At 36.1% G+C, this 22,952-nt stretch overlaps 1 protein-coding gene across 2 annotated transcripts in view; it reads left to right on the forward strand.

The window, feature by feature from the left end:
• Positions 1 to 22,952, forward strand: part of FAM171B (family with sequence similarity 171 member B) — a 62,937-nt gene that overhangs the window by 16,474 nt on the left and 23,511 nt on the right. The gene's annotated exons all lie outside the window — the stretch shown is intronic.

Here is a 22,952-nt window from a genome sequence, read left to right on the forward strand (position 1 = left end):
GAAAGGGTAGGCAGATCTGTTGGGTTAAGACAGTGTCTTTCATTGAATAGACCTATACATTGCCTCTTCCATATAAATACACTGAATTCAGACTCTGAATGGTGGTGTATGTGGTGTAATCTCCCACTCAGTCTCTGAAAGCCCCAAAGACAACACAGCATACAGTAGCCTGCGATCACTGGGCTCGCGCCCGAGGGAGAACAGCACAGTCAGCCCATATGCTTCCCTGTTCAGCCACCTGTTTCAGTGTCTCAGTTCCCCCGGCCTGGAAGATTTACAGAATTTTAGAGATTTAAAAAAATGCAGAAACTGCATGACAAGGGTGCTTTATACAGTAAGAGCAAACTTTGATTGTATCCTCAAAAATACAGCAATGTATGAAGTAAACATGATACCTTTTCTTCTGCTGTGTAATTTCCAGTTAAGTGGCCTCCTGCTGTGAGTACACCTCTAGGCTAACCTGAAAGGAGAGAACTTCATGAATGTATAAAATTCCTAATATTTATTAGTTTTCATGAATTGTAGCCCATTGGTCTTCTGTATCCTCATGCCAGGCACATACTAGGTATGTCTCTCCAAAATTCTTTTTAATTAAAAAATGTTTATTCTCAGATTTGTGAGTTTGGGGCAAATGCTGATGGTTTAAGATGAATCGGTAGGTGGTGAATTGAATAATACTATAAGAGGCTTTGAGGTTGAGGACTGTCAATCATGATATTAATATACCAAAGTATAATTCATAAACCTGGAATACCTTTTAAGAGTCATTTTTGGCCGGGCGTGGTGGCTCACGCCTGTAATCCTAGCACTCTGGGAGGCCGAGGCGGGCAGATTGCTCAAGGTCAGGAGTTCAAAACCAGCCTGAGCGAGACCCCATCTCTACTAAAAAAAAAATAGAAAGAAACGACTTGACCAACTAAAAATAGATATACAAAAAAAAAATTAGCCGGGCATGGTGGCACATGCCTGTAGTCCCAGCTACTCGGGGGAGGCTGAAGCAGTAGGATCGCTTGAGCCCAAGAGATTGAGGTTGCTGTGAGCTAGGCTGATGCCATGGCACTCACTCTAGCCTGGGCAACAAAGTGAGACTCTGTCTCAAAAAAAAAAAAAAGAGTCATTTTCTTTCCTTGTTCTATATTTTTTGTTTCTTTCCATTTCTACCTTTATTTTTTGTCTCTTATTAGCACCTAGTTTTGTCACTTTTTGGCCCATGATGATAATCTCATGCCTTCTCACCCCTGCTCTCCTCCTCTTTCTCACCTTTGTTTTCTTCCTCACTTCACAGTACTAATTTAGATGTTCTTGGGATTCTCTTTTCTAAACAGGAATTGTTTTTTTTCTCCTTAAAATACTTTCCAAAGGCCTCTGACTTATAAAGACAGGTTTCTAAATTTACCTAACAAACAAGTACATTTAATTAATCAGTCTGCAATGATTATTAAATAAAAGTTTTCTTTGCCACAGAAAGCATGACAAACGAGGGCAATCATTAAACTATTTTCTTGGTACTTTAAAAGGCTGGGTGATTAGCTAAATATCAGTTCATGGTTATGAGGTTGGACATGGGGTGAGGTGAGAGGGTCCTGGGCCAGGGGTGCAAAGGGAGGCAGGGCTCAGCGTGGTCAGGGTTCCGCGGTTGATGAAACCAGCAGAGGACTCATTCTCGGGCCTTCTGGATCAGTGGCTTCAATATGAGGTCCACTGGAGTTCTAAGTCTCTTCTGCACCTTCTGAGGGATGCTTTTGGGCCAACTAATTAAATTTTCTCTGAGATAGAATAATATTTACTTTGCAGAATTATTATAAGTATTAAAGTCAATGTGTATAAAATAGCTAGCATTGATATTTATCAATTAGTATTAGAGATTTTTAGTAAATTAAATATTTCAGAAGTATGAATATTTTATTGATTTATAGTCTATAATATTATGTTAGTAAGGGTTGAATAGCTAGAGAGAAAATGTAACACACGTTTCCAGTATGTGAGGCTGGATTTGTTTTCATTGTTTTACTGTACTTACTGTAAATTCACTCTGAAAGTGCCTGTGTTTCTATAGGAAGAGCCATTAAAGCCTATTGTGGAATTAAATTACTGTTTTACTTTTAAGACAACCTAGAAACAACATTGTTTTTGGAACATTACCTAAAACAAGCAAACGAGAAAAATATATTTAAAAGCCAAAAATCAGTGAGGTATTCATCTGTGAGCTTCAAGTTTTCACTACTGTATTGATTTCTTTTGTTTTGCTGAGAAAATAAATTGGCTCTTAAAGGCTGAATTCAAACAGTATTTTTTATTCTTTTTTTCTGTTCAGGAAATCTTAACATGAGCTAGAATATTCTCAGCATACAAATAAGCCAACAAATACTGGCTGTGGTCCTTTGGCAAACTTTTTATTGAAAAGATAGCGTTTCTTTTTATGGGAAAAACAAGAATGTTTTATAGTGGTCTTTTTTTTTTCTTTTTTCTTTGCTAGCCTTGGCATTCTGTTGAGTAGTATCATTTGTCCATTTAAATGGTGTCTCTTGGAACACTCTCTTTAGAAAAGAATTCTGCTGCAGAGCAGATGAAATCTTTATTATTTTTCTTTGAATACTTGCCTCAAAGGAATAGTAAATTATGTTTCTCTCTAGTATTGCTGTTACTACTCCACAACAGAGAAGAGCATTAACATCCTAATGGAAGCAGCTGATTGATTAATATATTGATTGGATTTAGAAGATTGTGTTCCATGAAATTTGAGGCTGGTTGAATTCTCAAATTGGTATGGCAGTTGAGTCTAAATAGTTAAAATTTTTCTAATGTTAACAATGTTCACAGATAAAACAACATTTTATGGAGTTTATAACTTCCTAGTTATGATATGAATTGTGTCCAAATTAAAGTAAATAAATCAAGTAAAGTTTCAGAAAGTTGGTAGGACAAAAATAAATCAGAGCATTATTTAGGAAGTATTTTTAGTGCACTTTGGATGGAACTGAAAACAAAGGATTCAGCCAGATTAAATTGATCTTTTTTGCTCTGTATTTCCAGAGTCTGGCAAATGACAGGAAGGCAGCATAAATCCTGGACTTGGGTCACGGTCACAGTAATAGCTTCCTGAATAGTTAGATCAATGGATGAATGTTTGCTTCTTGACTGGTTAGGTGGAATTGACTGACAAGTGTGGCAAAGGCTAGTGAGGCCTCTGTGTCTAAATTGATGGCCAGCTAGATAAAGGGTATGAACTCTGTTGCTCAGTTCTTAATCCAAAACAGTTTTGTTATTCTCTCAGGCTTTGTCATAAGAGAAAGAATTAGAAAAATTTATGTTAGAGGTGGACTTTCTTTAAGTCTATAATGTCCAATAATTAAAAATGATACACTGATATGCTTAGTAGATGGAAAATTATTCAAACAAACAGAGAACTGGACATAGAGTACAACACTCAAATTCAATATAGCAAGTGCAAATAAACATTTACTATTTACAGAATCTCTTTGGCTTTTTGAAGGGCCTTTGAAGAGTGAGTTTTTGCTCTCAAGGTATTAATACTTAACATTTATAGGCAGAGAGGGCATGAATATATATAAATATAAGGCAAGATGTCATAATATGCTCTATTAGCATTTCAAAGTGCTGTGGGAACATGAGGGAAGAAGAGACAAAGTTTCAATTATAAAGGGACTGATTTTCTAACTGTTTTCTGCTTAATTATCGTTTTTTGATCACCACAGTCTTAGAACCTACATAAAAGGAAGTGGCTGGCAAGGAATAAGGAGAATTTTTTTTTTTTTTTTTTTTATGTTTGTGTCTAAAAAGAAGGCTGGCTGTTAGAACTTAAGGCAGGAAATAGAAACCAAGATTTTGGTTTGTATTTTCATATTTCCTCACATACTCACTGTAGTAATGAGTTCTATTCTGTTTTTATTAAATTTTTTAATCTTAATTGTGAAAGATTCCAAACTTACAGAAATATAGTCCATATATAGTGGACACCCATGTACTTATCACTGGAATTAACCAAATATCAAATTTTTATAATATTTGCTTCATATTCCTCTCTCCCTCTTTAAGAAATAAAAAGTAAAGATAGACTCAGGCCCAACTTTCATCCCTTTTCCCCAGAATTAATCACTGTCTTGAAATTGGTGCTGATCATTTTCTGTTTTAAAAACTATAAGAAATGTACATACATATTATACATATCCTTTTGCAGTTTGATATTTTTCACTCAACACCATGTTTGGGGGACTTTCCTTGTTGATACATTGATATCTCATTAATTCATTTTAATTGCTGCATAATATTCCATTGTATAAACCATACTGATGGATAATTAGGTTTTATCTTTTATTCTTCTATTATAGAGGGTACAATGTCCAATCTATTAGGTGTCTCCTTTTAGATGTGTATACAAATTTTTATAGAGTTCATACAAAGAAATGGAATTGCTCAGTTATATGGTATGTACATTTTCAACATTTCTAGGTCTGTCCAACTCAAAAGCACTTGTACAGTTTGCATTTTCCTAGTTATAGATAAGTGCCTAATATTTTAAAATATTTTTCTTCTTCTATTTTCCTTTTCCGTGACTTTTTTTTTGATGCATTGCTATTTATTTTTCTAGCAATACTTCAGAGCCAGGTGTTATTCTAATCACGTTGATTATACTATTTTATGTAATCCTCTGATAACCCTAGGAGGTGTATCTGTTAGATGCTGGTGTTGTCTTCATTTCATAGATGCAATTCAGGCAGACAGGCAATGTAATTTGCCATGATGACATGGGTAGTGAGAGATGGAGCTGGGGTTAGAACCCTGGCTGTTTGGCTCTTACGGTAGACTGCATAGCCTTTCTGGGAAAATGGCCAGTCCTTACCCATGAAGTCAGAACACATTTTTGAAATTAGCAGTGGTGGTTAAAACAGTCATTCTTGTTTAAAAAAATGTGAAACAGGGAACATGATGTAATATTTAGAACCTTAGCTTATGTGAATCTCTGAGCCCGGTGAAATTGCATGCAGAATTTTTGTGTATTTGTGAGTTCATGCATTTTTTTTGTTGGGGTGAGAGTAAGGAGAGATCCATAAATAAATCAGATTCTCAAAGGGATTAAAGATTAAAGAATTACTGCTCTGGTAATAACTGCTTTGGTAAAGAGGAGAGAGCTTTTAAATGGAATTGTATCATGGAATCACCGGATGGGCAGGCTTTTGAAAGCTCATACATGTTTTTTTCCAGGAGGATGGTAAAGGAATGTACTGTAACAATGCTTCTGTTCAGATGCCACTCACACCTCTATCTCCTTCTCCCTTCCATTCCATGCCCTGGGCAGGCTTTCCTGTTTGCAGTTCCTGCCCACTGTCTTAGGCCTCAGTATCTTTGCACACTCTGCCTAGAATTCTCTTCTGTCTGGAAAGCTTGTTCATGTGAGCAGAGACTTTCTGGTGTCAGCTTTCATTTCTATCAGAACCATTCTGGATACTCCGGGTCTGGCTGTGTGTTCTGCTATGTGTTTCCACAGCACTCTGGAAGCACACTCTTGTTGCACTCGGTTGAAATGGCCTTTTGATTTGTCCCTGGCTTCCTACTAGACTTTCTAGTCCATAGAGAAGTGGCTATTCCTATTTTTGTTCTGTTTGGCTGACCGCCAGTGTTTGTCACCTTGATGGACAGTTATTAGGTGCTCAATAAATAATTGTTAAAAAAATGAAAAATTATTTCTACTCTCCTAGTTGTTGAAACTCAGAAATTTCAGTGTCATTTAAATTTTCCTCTAATCTCGATATCATATAAATTGCCAGATCCTAAATATTTTTTGCTTCTGAGCCTTCTTTGTCACCGTTTGTGCTCTAATTTTAACTTTTTTTTTTTTTTTTTTATTCTAAACCATTTCAGTAGCCTAGTTTCTCATTATCTAGTCCCATTTTACAAATTGCTCCTGGAGAGGTCTTTCTGTGCCAAAAAGGTCTTGTCACACACTGCTCAACATTCATTACATTGGTGGTGGCATGAAATCTAGTCACCTCCATTGTTCCCAGATTCCTTTTTTTCTTTCTTGCTACAACTGTCATTTCCTTAATGTGAATTTATTTACCTTTTTTTTTTTTAAACCTTAGTACCCTCGGTGCCCTTTCTCATGCTATTTTCTCTTCCTGATGTGTCCTTAATGCAACTCTAAATTTTAAAATGTATCTACTCTTTCAATTTCAGTCTCGATTAATTCCCACTTAAAAATATTCCTTATTCCCTCATTTAGGATTCATATTTCCATTTTCTATATATTGATAATACTTTGTATCATTTTGTATGCATTTCCCACTAGATTTTGAAGGACTTCAGGCTTGAAATTGGGGAATGTTAAATACATACTTACAAATTTAATGTAGTTACTGACACAAAGGAGGTGTTGAATAAGTAGAAGCTGTAATGGTATATGCTGCCACTGGACCTGGCACTTAATGCCTGGTCAGTATTCAATAAATGTTTACTGAAGCAAATTTAATTGATATTGATATCTTTTTTGAAAATACTGAGATGCTACTTATGGACTTTTCTTTCATACAGAATGTATACTGCATATGCATTGTGTCATAACTGCTTTGTCTTTTAAGCTCTTCCAATATTTTTCACTGAAAAAAAATGAATTAATTGCTTAAAATGTCCAGGCCTGGCAATATGGTGGCTGTCTGCTGATGCTGCGTGCTATGATATGCATACTCTGCTAATGCTGTAGGCATTCGGTGTTCTCATAGCACCTAAATGTCTATTTACTGGTCAGTATTCCTTTCAGATGTCGAATTACAGGGAAAATGCTACAATTTACTAAGGTGCCAGAGAAACGCTGAAGAAAATGCTGGGCCTCATTCTGTTTAAATCTAACCACTCTCTCCACATGGTGTGTCTCATCTGCTTAAATGAAATGCTAGCAGTCAGAGACATGCTGAAGCATGTGTCTGGCAATTTCTAAGTAGGTTCCATTTTTTCTTTATTGATTTCAACATACTTTGCATGTAGATAAAACAAGGAGAGAAAGCCTTCTGTAAAAGGGTAAATGGATGTTTTATTAAGTCCCTTCCACTTTATTTTACTGTGAATACAGTATGTGAGTGCACCAGTGGAATCCCCAAACAACAAAATAGTATCTGTTGGGCTCTGGTTGCTCTTTGTCAATCTATTGTTTGTGTATTTAATTTTCTTCATAAGAGGCTTGCTTGTTCTTTCAACCAGTCAAGAGGGTGTTGTGAGGAAAAAAATAAAGTGAAACAACTAACAATGCTGGGAATGAAAGGTAAGTTAAAGGCAAATAGAATGATTTCAAAGCTTTACTGAACATTTCTTTTTCAGTAACTCTCTGGGGAGACAGGGGCAGTCACATTGATACATTGACTGTAGTAAAATAAAATAGGAATATTCTCCTGTTTACAGTATAAGTTGGTATTACATTGTGGGAAACATTTTAGCAGTACATATCAGGAAGCTTTCAACAGTTCATACCTGTGACCTATTAATATTTCTCTTCCCCAGGAAATAGTTGAAAATTCAGACAAAGATATATACACAGGGATTTTAATTAAAGCATCATTTGCAAATATGAAGAAATAGAAATGACTAAACATACAGTAATAGGAGAATCATTAAATAAGCCATAGAATTTTCTTCAATAATGAAACAAAGTAATTAAAAAATATTTAGTACCATAGATGCATGTTTATAATATAATCTTAACTGAAAAACATAACATTATAACATTTTTTTTTTAGATTTTGGTAGTTTTTTGTAAAGCTAAACACATGTCCCAACAATCGTACACCTGAATCTTTATCCTAGAGAAATAGATTTTTATGTTCACACAAAACCTTGTACACAGATATCAATAGCATCTTTATAATAGTTAAAACCAGGGGAACAATGCAAATCTCTTTCATGGGTACATGGATGAACAAACTGGTACAAGTTTGTATGCTACTCACTAATAAAAATAAAACAACTAGGATGGGCATGGTAGCTCACGCCTGTAATACTAGCACCCTGGGAGGCTGAGGGAGGAAGACTGCTTGAGCTCGGGAGTTTGAGACCAGCCTAAGAGTGAAATCCCATCACACACACTCTCTCTCTCTCTCACACACACACACACATAAAAAAAAAACCCCACTAAATCATCAACTCAGATAAGCCTTAAGAGCAATTTGCTGAGTGGCAAAAATGCCAAAAGCTTATATAGTCCCTATAAATAAAAATTTATAGATTTACATAAATAAAGCTTATATAAATATCATTTTAAAAATGATCCAATTTTATAACATTGCTGACATGACAAAATTACACTAAGGGAAAAGAAGTTGGCAGAGTTAAGCATAAACAGGTAGCACAAAGGGGGTTGTGTTGATTAAATACTTTGACCTGGTTGTTCTGTTGGTTCATTATAACATTCTTTATTGGCTTTTTTTCCTTCTTACCTATAATTTATGCTTTACTGTAGTATGTCATATCATATGTTGTAGCAAGTCACCTGATATCCCCCCATGAACCTATTGATACGGTCAATGTTAATAATTTTGTGAGTTTCTTTCATATCTTCATAAACAGACACAAGTAATCACAAATATACAATATCTTATTTTTGTAGCTCTATTTTTTCAGTATGCTTTTAAAAGTACTAGATGGAAACTAAGTTACCTCTGAGAAATGGGATTAGGAAATGTTATTTTCCTCTATATTTTTCTGTGTTTTCCAAATACTCTGTATGGATCATGTAAAACAAAACAAAAAAACCCCAAAAAGTATTGAGTCTCCCCAAACCCTGAGTTAAACCCAAGTATTTTCAATATGGGAAGGACACATAAATAAATTACTAGAAATGGCAGATATCAGTGCTTTGTTTGAAAAAATAAGTAACAATAACTATCACGGGATATAGTGGCTATAAAGGTCAGCTTTCATTTTTGTCAGTATCCCACATCTCTGATTCTCTGGGGTGCTCATACAGCAGAAAGACCACAGGCAAGCTATGGAATATCAACAGTATCAAAGATAAGCAGTTTGAATGCTTATTGTTCTATTAAAAGAAACAGAACAATTAAATATGAACTGAAGAGGATGGCTTTGGGTCCCATCTCTATCCCCTCAGGATATATCTATTTATCATCCTAAGTCGGTGGTTCTCAATGTTAGCTGTGCACTATAATCATCTGGGACCTCTTAAAAATACAATTTCCTGCATCCCATCTGCAGTCTTTCTGACTTAATTGGACTGGGGTGGGGCCTGGGAATGTAAGCGAAAGTTCCCTAGGTAAGTCTATTGTGTAGCCAGGGTTGAGAACTGCTGTTCTAGGCCAAGAGAGTTAAGCATTCTGGAAAAGACAACAATAATAACACATTATGAAAATTTACAATCTAGAGGATTTTTTTTTTTTTTTTGAGACAGAGTCTCACTTTGTTGCCCAGGCTAGAGTGAGTGCCATGGTGTCAGCCTAGCTCACAGCAACCTCAATCTCCTGGGCTCAAGCAATCCTTCTGCCTCAGCCTCCCGAGTAGCTGGGACTACAGGCATGCACCACCATGCCCAGCTAATTTTTTTTATATATATTAGTTGGCCAATTACTTTCTTTCTATTTTTAGTAGAGATGGGGTCTCGCTCTTGCTCAGGCTGGTTTCGAACTCCTGAGCTCGAGCAATCTGCCTGCCTCAGCCTCCCAGAGTGCTAGGATTACAGACATGAGCCACCACACCCAGCCTTAATCTAGAGGTTTTATCAATCAGCATACATTCAGAAAATATGTAGATGTGGATTTATAATAGTAATTTTTTTCCCCAAAGAAAAAGTATGTTTTCTAGAATGTTCTTACTAAGGCAATAAAGTAAACTGGCACCTTTTAGAAAGATGTACACTAAGAGGTCATATTGCCTGATGTCTTCCTTAACATTGTTAACCAGGATAGTTTAGCTATACCTGTGAATGCCCATTTCATCTGTACTTTTCTTGCTACTATCACTCTCTCTAACTGGTTCTTTCTTGTACATATTGAAGACAACTGATTTCTTTGTGCCTGTGATTAGTATAGATCTTGCATATAGTAAGTACTTAATAAAAATGTGTAGGATAAAAACTGCAGAAACATAAAGACTCCCACACTTTCTTAATTCACAATACCCTTAGTGTTCTCAGTAATTTTTTTAATGGCCAAGACAACTTAACTTCTAACAACTTAGTAGTCATTTGAAAAAATAATATATATTTGCTAATTAATATGTGTGCCTGTTGGCACTATACAGCTTCACCAACCTTGGAATAAGATTGAACACTGCCACCTTGATTTCTTGCTCACAGTTCATTTTCATGTGGCATTTACTTTCTGTCAGAGCAGTCACTGGAAACCCAGCTTCACAGCGATGTAATGTTATTGAATTGACTGTGGTATAATCTCATGTCAAAATTATAAACTCAGATTTGTGTAGTGTCCAACAGAGGCTAGTATCAGTGTGCTTACATGCAAAATTTAAAATATCTTCTAGAACCCTTGTTTGTGGTGTCACCCTTAGTGGCTTCAAGCATAGTTTGGGAACTGTGGCTTCAAATCTCAGGCTGTTGATGTTTTTCTCTTTTAGATACAACATAGGATTTGTCTACTAAGTTTTTATAAATTATGTTGCTCACTTTAGGTAGTCAATTGTTGGTCACACTATTTCTTTTCAGCATTAAGATGTGGAACCAGTCAAAATAGGTACTTTTTTTTTAAAAAGTATTAACTACAATCAAGGCAGTGTGCTAATGTTTACTTTATAGTACCATATTCTTTGATTTTGAAATCAGCTTTTTTTTTTCATTTTAATGTTTTTGAAACTGAATGCATCTTATAGGAATGATAAAACGTCTCTCTGCAGGATAGAGGGGACTGGGTTGTCTTGTTGCATGAGACTTAGAGATGATGGCCTTTGGGCAGTGCTGGACAGTTCCCTTGGCAGGGGGTGGAGGCCACTGGCCATCCTAGTTGGAACAGACGGATAACTCTACCTTAAAGCTCATTTTGTTGAAATGTGTTGATGTGGACTCCAATAATGAGTTCTCTCTTACTCCAGGTCCCCTGGCTCAGAGTTGTGTGGCTTAAAATAGTAATCACACTTTACAATTATTTGCTGGCTGGGGATATTGCATCCTTTTTAGAAATGTTGGGGGAATTTTTGGAAGGGATAATTCTGGGGGAACATTTTCAGTTTTAGATGATAAATCCTTTTCAGGATATTAATTATATAAGTAACAATAGCTCGATTCTCCTTTTAGCATGGAGATGATGTAGTCCTCTCCAGACTTCATCCATCAATTGTACTAAATTGGGAATACTTAAAGACATCGAGTCATTAAGTTGCAAAGGAGGCTAGAGTACTCTGTATCCAATTCAAGTAATTCACGTTGTTTAATTCATTCCTAAGGGGGTATTGTAGCTAACAAATCTAACTTGATTTCCATTGTTACATTCATGAGAGGGAACATTCAGAAATCGTTGATTCCCCAGAGGTCTTTTCCAGAGGTCTTTTTGTCTCTCTGGTGAAGTACTCCTGTCAACATATGTGAAACACCTGGGGTACAAACATGTAATAGTCAAAGACTCCGAGTGGATGACTCCTTTTAAGTAGTGATTTATTAAGAAACCTAAGTTTGTGAGAAATAAAGTTTATAATAACTCTGTGTTCAAAAGTTTTTTTATTTTCTTAAATGAAGCTTTCCCCCGTATCATAGCCTTTTTGTTTTCACCTATATTACTTGTTCTCATTTTTATTGCCAACTTCAATTTTGGTTCTAGTATTTTCCCAATTATTTAAAGTTGGGTTATAGATAACTGATGGAATTTAATCTTCATATGTTAGTTTTTCTAAGGAAAATCAACAATGCTTGTCCTAATCTTGTGTTTTGAATCCTTTTTCAACATAACAAGAATTAACAAATCTGTTGAAGAAGTTGCTAAAGAAAGAAGTGGTAAAGAATCAAAGCATTTGTACTTTGTTTAAAATACATAACTTACAAATGTTCGGTAGTTGCTTACACATCTCTTTGTCCTACCCTCTACTTTTAAGACTTCCCTACCTAGTGTCTCAAGAGTAAGGAATTAATTCATTAACTCAATTATTCATTCATTCAATAAGTACTGATATTTGAGGATAAAGCAGTAAATAAAATGAAAAACCCCATGAGTTCCTAGAGTTAACATTCTAGCTGGGGAGACAGAAAATGAACATAATAAGTAAGTTATATATGTGTTAAGAAGGTAGTATGGAAAAAGATTATGGAAAAAATAGATCAGGGTGTGAGAAGTATATTAACACAGCAGGCTGTGTTATTAACAAGTGTATTAACATAGTCTGGCTGCTCAGTCCTGTGTGTCATGCAGCCTGAAACCATGGTTGCCCTTGGCCAGCTCCTGGGAATATGGCCCTTAGTATGTTCTTTATGTTACTGATTGATGATGATATTTTATATGGCTGGAGCAATGGAGTATGTCGCTCTAGCCTGTCAAGACTTCTTAGGACTGTTGAATAAGTTCATGTTCTACACCTGATATTTATGCTGGGGTCCTGTGTTTCTGCTTCCATGACTGATTATATAACAGGCAGTATGACTGTTGCCCCTATGACAGCCTTGGACCCTAATACTCAATTGGCTTTCCCTGTACAGATACACTTTCCATGAGTCCCCACGGCTTACAGCTACAGATAATGCATGGTTTGTGCAATCCTAGAAGGGGAAGGACTTGAGTTCTGTGCTAACCTCTATAGACTTGCCATACATATATTTTACCTGTTGTTTCACTCTTCATCCTTTGCTGTAATGAACCATAACCTATCAAAGGACCTGTGCGTCCTTTTGGTGAATCAAGGTGGTCTTGGGGCCCCTGAAACCCAGGGTAAGGGGGATTGGGAGGATAGGAGTTATGAGACATGTCATTTTGACAAAGACTTTTAAGGAGGTGAGGGAGTGAGGCATTCGGGTACGTGAGAGAAGAGAATTTTAGGAAGAAGGAAGAGCCTGTGCAAAGACCTGGAGGTGGGAGCATGCCTGACATGTTCAAGGAAGTATAAGGAGGTGGTTGTGAATTAAAATGAGTGAGGATAAAGGAGGGGAAATGAGTTTAGAGATGCAGCCAAGGACATTCTTCAGCGTAGAGGATGATGTCAGCATGTGTTTGCTAAACAAATTGCTAAATTCCTGTCTTTCCTCTAAGGAGGAATATCAGCTTCTCATGCTTTCTTTGCTCACCTATATTTCTGTTTTTGGCAAATTCCTTACATATTCTTCTTAACCTCATTGTCCTTTCCTCGGTCTTTTAAAATTTTTCCTGAGTTACCCTAGAAAAAAATTTCACTTCTTTCAATCAGCCTTCTTTTCATCTGTGATGCCAAATCAGTTCAAAGGAAAGGGAAAATCAGTCTCCCCTAACCCCTCAACATCCCTCCTGTCCTGGAGAATGCCTCAGTTCAGAGCAGGCGTCTGAGGGAGCTGTCCACCCCTCCCCCACACCCTATCTTCAAAACTCAATTGTGGTTTTGTCTCCACAAAGGAGCCTTCTTCACCTTAGTCTGAGTTAGGTGCCCAGTATTTACTTACATAGCAACTATGACCAGTGCCTTTTCAAACACTTAAATTAAAAATGATCTGTAACTTTTCTTACTGGGCTATATAGGTTCTTTTGTTGCTCCATGCCTACCTAGTGCCTTCACATGCACCATACTTAATAAATGTATGTTGAATGAATTTGTGAGTAAATGAATGGTTGTAGGTGATTCTAAAATAGGATGAGAAATTGGGAAGAAAAAACAAGTCAGGATGATAAATGCCTGTGAGGTGAGCTTAGACAATATGTTTTAGGAGCTTGAGTCAGGTTGATTTATTTCTGTTGAGGAAAAGGGTCCTTTGGGTAGGCAAGAAGGATTTGAGTCCAAATAGTAATGGCTCAGCTCTCTCATTTGTTCCCTGTTGAGTCGTCTGTTATGTGCTAGTCTTGAGTTGTAAAGGCTCTTTTTATTTTATCCATTTCATTAGTTTTGGTGAAGCACACTTACTTAAGCTTTCAGTCCTAATGGAGAAAAAGTATATTTTATTTTGCTCTGTAACATTTTATAACTTTTGGAAGATCATGTCCTTATTCTGTGTCTCTAATTTCTTCTTAGATTTGATGTTTTCTCTGCAATGAATATTAGTTTACTGCAAAGAAATTTGTTTTTGGTTTATATACGCACTGTTTTTTTTTTTTTTTTTTTCTCTTAATCTCAAAGCCAATGAGAGTTTGGGATCCAATCTGAGGCTTACGCAATAAAAAGGAGGCTTTTCTATTTTACTGAGGGTTTTTAAATTGTTTTAGATCCAGGACCCCTTGTTTCCTTAAAAGAAGGAGGCCTGTGTGTCCATATTTGAAATGTCCTAAAGATTAAACTGTTTAAACCCTTCCCACACAACTGCTTTCCAGAGTGCATAATAATACTGTCCTTTCTTTTTGTAAGCTCCTTTGTTGTTCTCAACTTTTTAAAAAACTTTTCAGCCCTCATTCCAATTAAAGAGGGAAATTGTGCTAGTACCCGGGGAGAACAACTTGTAAAACTACCTTGTTGATATTGTTTTATAATACTAAAAGTAAGATTTTTAATTTATTTTCTGTTTTGATATGTTTGTCTTATATATATTCAGGAAGTTTTGCTACTTCCTAGTAGCAACTTCTAGTCAAAATTGTATTCTCTAGTCAAAATATCCAGGTTAACATTCTTATGAAAAAGAAGGAAAAGTTGTATTAATTTCCAAAAGGAAAAGAAATCATAAGATTTATGTATTGTAAGTGTTACAGTAATGTCAATTATTTTTCACTGGCAACCATGGGATTAAGCTCAAAATTCTACACCCAATGCTGGGGCTAGAGAGCTGTCTGTAATTTCTGTTGGCCCCTGTCAAAATCCAACAATTATCATTCTTATCACAGGTGCTTGGAAACTTCTGATCTTCGCTATCCTCCTTTCTCTACCTTTGTCCCTCCTACTCCTCTTCTCTTCTTCCCTCTCTTCCTCCCCAGCCTTCTTCCATTCCATGAATATCCACATGCTAACCCTTACTAAGCTCTGGTAAGACTCAAGGCTGGGTTTGAAACAATATTGGCTGTCAAGCAGTCTACTCTTGCAAAGAGCGAGAGAGACAAATACACAGAAAAGGAAAACACACCCTGGAATATATCATGTGCCGTTAGACCAGTAGCTGCAGAAGAAGAAATTCAATCTGGTTGGGATAAGGGTTAAATTTATTTGAAAAGGGGCCATTTGACTTAAACTTTGAAGGGTGGAATTAGGATTTTGACAGGTAGAGATTTGAAAAAAAAAGGGCATTTCAGAAGGAAGGAAGAAAGAAAGAATGATGTAGCAGGAAATTGGGTTGGTCCTGGATAGTGACCAATGACCCATTTATGTAACAGTATAGAAGAGAGTTCAGTAAACTTTTTCTGTTAAGTGCCAGATAGTAACTATTTTTGCCTTTGCTGGCCATGTAGACTCTGGCACGCTATCAGCTTTGTCATTGTAGCAAAAGTAGCCACAGGTAATCCATGAATGTATCAGGCAGTGGTTGGAGTTGGCCTGCAGGCAGGCTGTAATTTGCCAGTCCCTGATGTAAGAGTCTGATTAGTAGGGAGAAAGGCTGGAAAGGGAGGTGGTAGTCAGATCTCAGAGGACTGTTCACACCAACCTAAAGAGTTAGGAATAACTCTTTGTTGATATACTCTTTAGTGAAAGCATGATGGTTATGTCTCTACTAAAGGTTTTAAATGCCTAGACATATAAATTTGGAAGCAGATCTTTTCTCTTTATATCTTAAGATATTTGTATACCTAGGTCTAAACTAAGATTTCTTTGTGTGAAAATGGTGATAGAGAGCAAACTGGGCCTATGAATGCCCTCAGTAAAGCCTGATTTGGATCATAAGGAGAAGATTGGCATCTTTTGGATTCTTACCATAAAGGCTCCACAGAAATGGATCAAAAAGTCATAGCATGGAAAATAGGGGAGAGAGAATACATGGGTAGGCCCTTAGGGGATCTGAACTCAGAATGGTGACATTTTCCTTGTTCAAACAATGGTAGGGTGAACTGATTCCAAAGTAGATATTAGATTCATGTTTTTGGATACTTACAGGAATTTTTATATGTATTCTAAATTAATTTCCACATAATTTCTAGAAGACTTAGATACTCTAGAATGTTCTTTTGTCTGTTTCAATATTGCTTTTCTACCTCCTTCATCGTAGTATCAGAAATTCTGCAGTACTTTTTTTTCACAAGTTGTTTACCTCAGAAGATGCTTCAAGGTAAGACTATGTTCTGTAACATTTGTATTCGCCATATATATCTAGCACAGATCTGACCAAAAGTAGGTAATCAACAGTAAGCATTCATATAAGTGCCCATTTCTAATTGTTCCCAACCATTTATTTCACTATATTTTTGGGCTTTTCATTTTTTTCTAGTTCTTATTAGAATATAGAAAGCTTGATAAAGTTTTTTTAATTTATTTCACTGAAATATTATATTTAAAAAAATTTGGTCAGCGATCTGTTTATAAAAGCTTCTATTTTAGCATTGTACTTCTATAAAGGAAAAAAGCTATAGAATGGGCATGGTGGCTCATGCTTGTAATCCTAGCACTTAGGGAGGTCCAGGTGGGAGGATCACTTGAGGCCAGGAGTTTGAGACCAGCCTGGGCAACATAGTGAGGCCCTGTCTCTACAAAGAAATAAATAAAAATTAGGCACGGTGGCATGCACCTGTAGTCCCAGATACTCAAGAGGTTGAGGCAGGCAGATCTCTTAAGTTTAGGAGTGGGAGGTTACAGTGAGCTATGATTGATTGTGCCACTGCACTCCAGCCTGGGTGACAGAACAAGACCCCTTCTCTTAAAAGTTGTAATATATTAAGTGAAATTCCTGTAGACACTTGAAACATAATGGAAAAGAAGTAGGCGAATTTTTGCACTGGAGAAATCTGAAAATGAGGTGGCTTCTCCATGCGCACAGTTGTAACCTACTTAATGGTAACAGCATAATAGGATGATGTCAGATTGTCTTGAAAAGAAGTGGGATTGTAATTTTATCAGCCCACCCACATCAAGATGTGGATGTTACCCAAATGTATAGTTAGCAGTATTTTTTTAACCCTTTCTGTACTTTGAGTTACCTATCTGTATTCTATAGCAGAACCACAATACAGTGTTGGTTCTAATATGCTTTTTCTAGAACATTTCTTTATACCTATTTATTATTCTTTGAATTTAGGTGATTCTTATTACTTTAACAATGCTTCCATCATATATTAAATAGTTAAATCTTTTCCAGCAACCTCAGGACCTAGCTCATTGGTATGTGTTTTATTTTTACTTGTTTCTCTCAACATTTAGATTATATGTTTTCTAAGGGTCTGTGGTTGAAATCATTTGCTGTTGAACCATTTTTAAACCAGTGGTAACATATTGAAAAGAAGATTATGTGGGCAAGACATAATGATTATCATTAAGTGACAGAGAAATAATATGTTCATGGAAAGCTGAAAAATGCACCAGAAAAGAGTAGATAGATTATGGAGACAAAAGCACCTCTGGTGGAAAATCATATATTTAATCATGGAATCTGCCCAGTCTAAATGACAGAGTACTTTTGTTGGAGGAGAGAACCAGTAAAGGGGACTGTTATGGATGTGGGTTGTGTCTGACTGCCTGTGCTGCTTGTGTGATCAAACTATTGACTCCACAGAAGTCAGAAGCATCCTGTTTAAGTCATGAGCAGGTAATTCCTTATAACCTTTCCTTTTATTTGAAGGAAAAATGAGTTGTTCATGCTTTTTATTTTTTATTATATTTTTTATTTCAGCATATTATGGGGGTACAAATTTTAAGGTTTCAAATAATGCCCTTGCCCTCCCTCCTCCCACAAGTCTGAGCTTCAAGCGTGACCATCCCCCACACGGTGCCCATTTCACTCATTATGTATGTACATACCCGCCCCGCCCCACCGGCCCAATACCCCATTAATGTAGTTCCTATGTGTCCACTTAGGTGCTATTTTTTAAATTGCTTTGACCAACCTTTTAGCCAAGGTTTTTTATTTATTTGTTTCTTGTTTCTTTTTAATCCTGCTTTTGTGCAGCCTGTGCTGGGGTGAGACACAAACCAGGTTTGAGGATGGGGAAAAGAGGCTCAGAGAGTCAGCAAATGAGCATTTCCTTCTCAGCACTGGTTGGGAGAAAATAAATTAGTGAATATGATGGAAACCAAATCCCTAAAACTTTTCAAAGAGAGATGATGTGGAGTAAAGAGCGTGGCACTTGGAGTCAGAGGAACTTGTCTGTGAATCCTGGCTGTAACCCTTTTAGCTATGCAAGTTTAACCTCGATTTCCTTGCCTTAAAATTGGAAAATGTACTTAGGAGGCTGAGGCAGGAGGATCGCTTGAGCCCAGAAGTTTGAGGTTGCTGTGAGCTAGGTTAACACCATGGCACTCTAGCCTGGGTAACAGAGTGAGACTGTCCCAAAAAAGAAAAAAAGTTGGAAAATGTCTTGCAGGTCTGTATTAGGATGAATTTGGAAAACACATGTAAAGTTTCCAGCACTGGGCTGGATATGTGTGTGAGTGTATCACACAAATAAACATGTATGTGTATATAAAACCTGTGATTTATGATGTCAGCTTTCACTTAAAAGGGGTTAGGGAGGAGACAATAGCACCATAGTTTGTTAGGTTTTTCCAAGTTGAGCTAGAGAGGACCCAGGTGGTCATACCTACATTATGCACCAAGTTACTAAGTGATCTAAGGTACAGACATAGGGAATCTCATCAAAAAGGGAATTGTGATTTTGTTAGCCAAGATTCGATCCTTACAAATCTTTTTTTCTAAATATATTTATTTTCTCGTCAAATCTGTATTAACATTATTATTGTGAAAAAATAAAATCAGGCATTCTGGATTAGAAAATGTTTTAGAAAACATTTTATATGTCAAACTCAGCTTCAGAATGTCAGGAGGTTTTAATGTGTCTTGGCAACTTTACTTTTACAAGGATGAGACACATGGAATATGCAGAGTTTTTTTGTGAATTTAACTTAAGATCTTACCACACGTTGGGATTTGTCTGTAAATCCAAAGGCTCTGAGAATTTCTGAAATTGATCTTTGAAGCAAATGAATTAATAAAAATTCCCCCAAGTCTCATTTCTGAATGTGCTGTTGAAGGAGCCATTTGGTTTGAATAAGACCCATTATCCAATTTTAATAGGGAATCCTGATTCCCTTATCTTTTAGTTGTGTCCAGTCTCTCTCTCATATGGCTTATCATATTTTTGATACTTAATATTGTACTTCCTTCACTTTCTGTAAAAGATGTATATCTATAACAGATAGCATGGCCTATTAAATAGAACAGGCTATATTTATAGTTGTAGCCTATATCAGCTAACGTGCTTACTTAAGGAGCAAGCAACAGAAACTCACTCTGGCTACAAGAAACAAAGGGAAGGATGACGATACAGGTCACAGATCTGCTGGAGGGGCTGCACAGCCCAGCTTCTGGAAGGAGAGGGACCAGGAAAGTGCTGGAAAGTACAATGGTAGGGTCTCCTAGACTTTCTAAGATAATTCAACTCCAGCAAACATTAGCCTCTGTGTATCTTTATTCACATTTGGAGGTCCTGATAGAATCTGTCTGGCCTATAATAATAAGTGCTTTATGCGAATGGCTCAATGAATTTTGACTGAAGGGGATCAGGGGCTGGGCGGCTGGGGGAATTATTTTGAATTGAACAGCATATAGTTACTCTCTACACTTACAATAGCTTTTTGTACTAGATGGACCTATTCAAGTACATTTGGTTTAGAAACCCATCATGTTATATATAATATATTTCAACCTTTCATTTTTTCCCCTGAGCAGATTGCATGACCTATCTGAATCCTCATTTCTTCATCAGTAAAATGGACTTGATACTGTATATTTTACAAAGGTATATTGAGATTTTTGTGATAATATGGCACCAGGCACATATATTTATTCCTAACCTTTCATCATCTTTTGATTTTAAATTGTTAACAAACATTTTACCTCTTTTAAAGTAATAGTAATGGGCTGAATTAATGATATGAAGGAAAAAAAAGAGTTAAACAGTTTAAGGAATAAGTAAGAGTGAAGGCCTAAGACTTAATTGACCTTTTATTACCTGATGTTCCTTAATTTGTCTTTTAAGAGTAATGATAGTAATGACTGCTCACAAATAATTTGACCTCCTACAAGGCTATTATCATTAAAAATGCTGAAGAGGCAGAGGTGTGGATAAACTTCAGTTATCTATATTTCACCTTGGAATTTCTTCCCCATACTTACATTTGAATATATATGATATTGTTCAGGAAATGAACACTATCTCAGACTGACTGATGGAACCACATCTTAAGGTATGATTGGATATAATCCTCTCTTTTCTTTCCTTTTCCCAATCAGTTCTTCCATCTCCACACTCTAAAATGGGACTATAGTTGCTTTTGAAAGTATGTTCAAGCAGATGTATTGCAATAGTTTACGAGCATAATCTTTGAGGAGAGATGGTCCTGAGTTTATGTCCTGGTTTTTTTTTCCCATTTACTCTAGGTTAGCCATGATACTTTCAAACCACTGTAACTCTCAGTTACCAATATGTGTGAAATGAAGAAAACAATAGCATCTCTCCCATGAGGGTTTTTTTAATGTATGTAAAAATGGACACAATGCCTGGCTCATTAACCCTCAACACATTTTATTTTATATTATGGTTAAACATTTTTATCATATATAGAAGAAATATACTGAAAATGTTTGTGTCTGAATCTGTAGAGACAGAAGGGTTTGGTTAACATTTAACCCCATTTTTAGACTCTTTAGGATCAGAGCTATTATCTTTTCTAGCTTGGTGGATTGTACCTTCCCTAGAATTGGGCAGTAATTATGATGATTCTATTTGTATTTAAAATGTCTTTGTTATGATCCAAAAGCAACTTAAGGTCCAGTTTATTTGAACAAAGTTAGAACAGACAGGCATAACAACAGTGTGGTAGCAAAAATGAGGCTCAATCAACTTTGACTAGGATCTTTTATCTGACATGCTATTCTTGATAAAAATCACTGTGAGCAAAAATGGGTTTGTTTATGCAAATACATAGCAACATAATCAATCCTTATAAAGTATTTCTAATCAGTGTGCTCTAATGTTTGTGGTCTCCAATTGTGGAGTAATAGTTTTTACTAGTAATCATCATTTGATAGCCAGCTACTGTACTGAGCACATTACTTGCATGATTTCATTTTATTATCTAAGAGTAGTTACTAGTCTCCTGATTTTACAGATGAGCAAATGGCCTTTGAAAGATAACTCACTGAAGGTCACACATCCAGGGAATGGCAAAGGTGGACCTTGACTGACTGCAGAGCCCATTTGCAGGGGAAGAGAAAGCATCTTTTGCAAAGACATGATTCATGCTTGCAGTGGCATTTGCCTGGTGGTATAGATTCTTTTTTAAGTGGGCATCATCATGTATAAATCCATGAACACATTGTCAAGATCTATACTTGAGGAGTAAGGCTAGAGGTTTAGGTACAAACTGGCTTTAATTCTTGTTTCTTCTCAATTTATGTTTTATTTTTCTTATATAATTAACGGATAATGCTCTTCAATATTTTAGAGAAATATTTTTGATATTTGGAACTGAAAAACATCTGCTTTCCAGACAACAGAACGAAATTAGCAAGCCATGCATACAATGGCATTTTATTCTAAGAACTTTGACTGCATTTGGAATTAGTATTAAATCTATATAACTTGAAAGCATTAGAATTAGCGAGACAAAAAGTATTTTTCTTAAGAGAGAACCTGTGTCTTTTTGTTATTCACTGCTCTCCTTTTTTCTCTATTTAACTGATAGAAAAAGATGGAGAATAATATTGTGCCTTATTAATAATGTGTCACTTAATTATGGAGATACATTCCGAGAAATCCATCATTAGGTGATTTTTTTGTTGTGTGAACGTCACAGTGTACTTACACAAACCTAGATACTACGGGCTACTGCACACCTAGGCTATATGGCATAGCCTGTTGCTCCCAGGCTACAAACCTGTGCAGGATGATGTTGCTGTACTGAATACTGTAGGCAGTCGTAACACAATGGTAAGTATTTGTGTATCTAAACATAGAAAATGTACAGCAAAAATATGATAGGTAAAAAAAAAGTGGTAGATGGTGAGTGAGTGGTAAGAGAATGTGAAGGCCTAGGACATTACACTACTGTAGACTTTATAAACACTGTACAGTACACTTAGGCTACATTAAAATTATAAAAAAATCTTTAGTAATTAACCTTAGCTTACTTTTTAAGTTTATAAACTTTTTATTTTTAAACTTTTTGATTCTTCTGTAATAAAAGTTTAAAACACAAACACGTACAGCTGTACAAAATATTTTCTTTCTTTATATTCTTATTCTATAAGCTTTTTTCTATTTTTCAAATTTTTAATTTTTTTACTTTGTAAACTTTTTTGTTAAAAACTATGACACAACTGCATACATTAGCTTAGATCTACACAGGGTCAGAATCATAAATACCACTCTTTTCCACCTCCGCCTCTTGTCCCACTGGAAGGTCTTCAGGGGCTAACTCACATGGAGCTATCTCCCATTATAACAATGCCTTTTCCTGGAATAACTCATGAAGGCCCTGCCTGAGGCTATTTTACAGTTAGGTTTGTTTTTATAAGTAGAAGGACCACACTCTAAAATAATGATAGAAAATATGGTACAGTAAATACATCAACCAGTAACATAGTCATTTATTGTCATTGTCAAATATTTTGTATTGGACATAATTGTATGTACTGTGTTTTTATACAACTGGCAAAACAGTGGGTTTGTTTACACTAGCATCACCATAAACGT

Source organism: Microcebus murinus, chromosome 8 (genome assembly GCF_040939455.1).
Source record: "Microcebus murinus isolate Inina chromosome 8, M.murinus_Inina_mat1.0, whole genome shotgun sequence".
NCBI lineage: Eukaryota > Metazoa > Chordata > Mammalia > Primates > Cheirogaleidae > Microcebus > Microcebus murinus.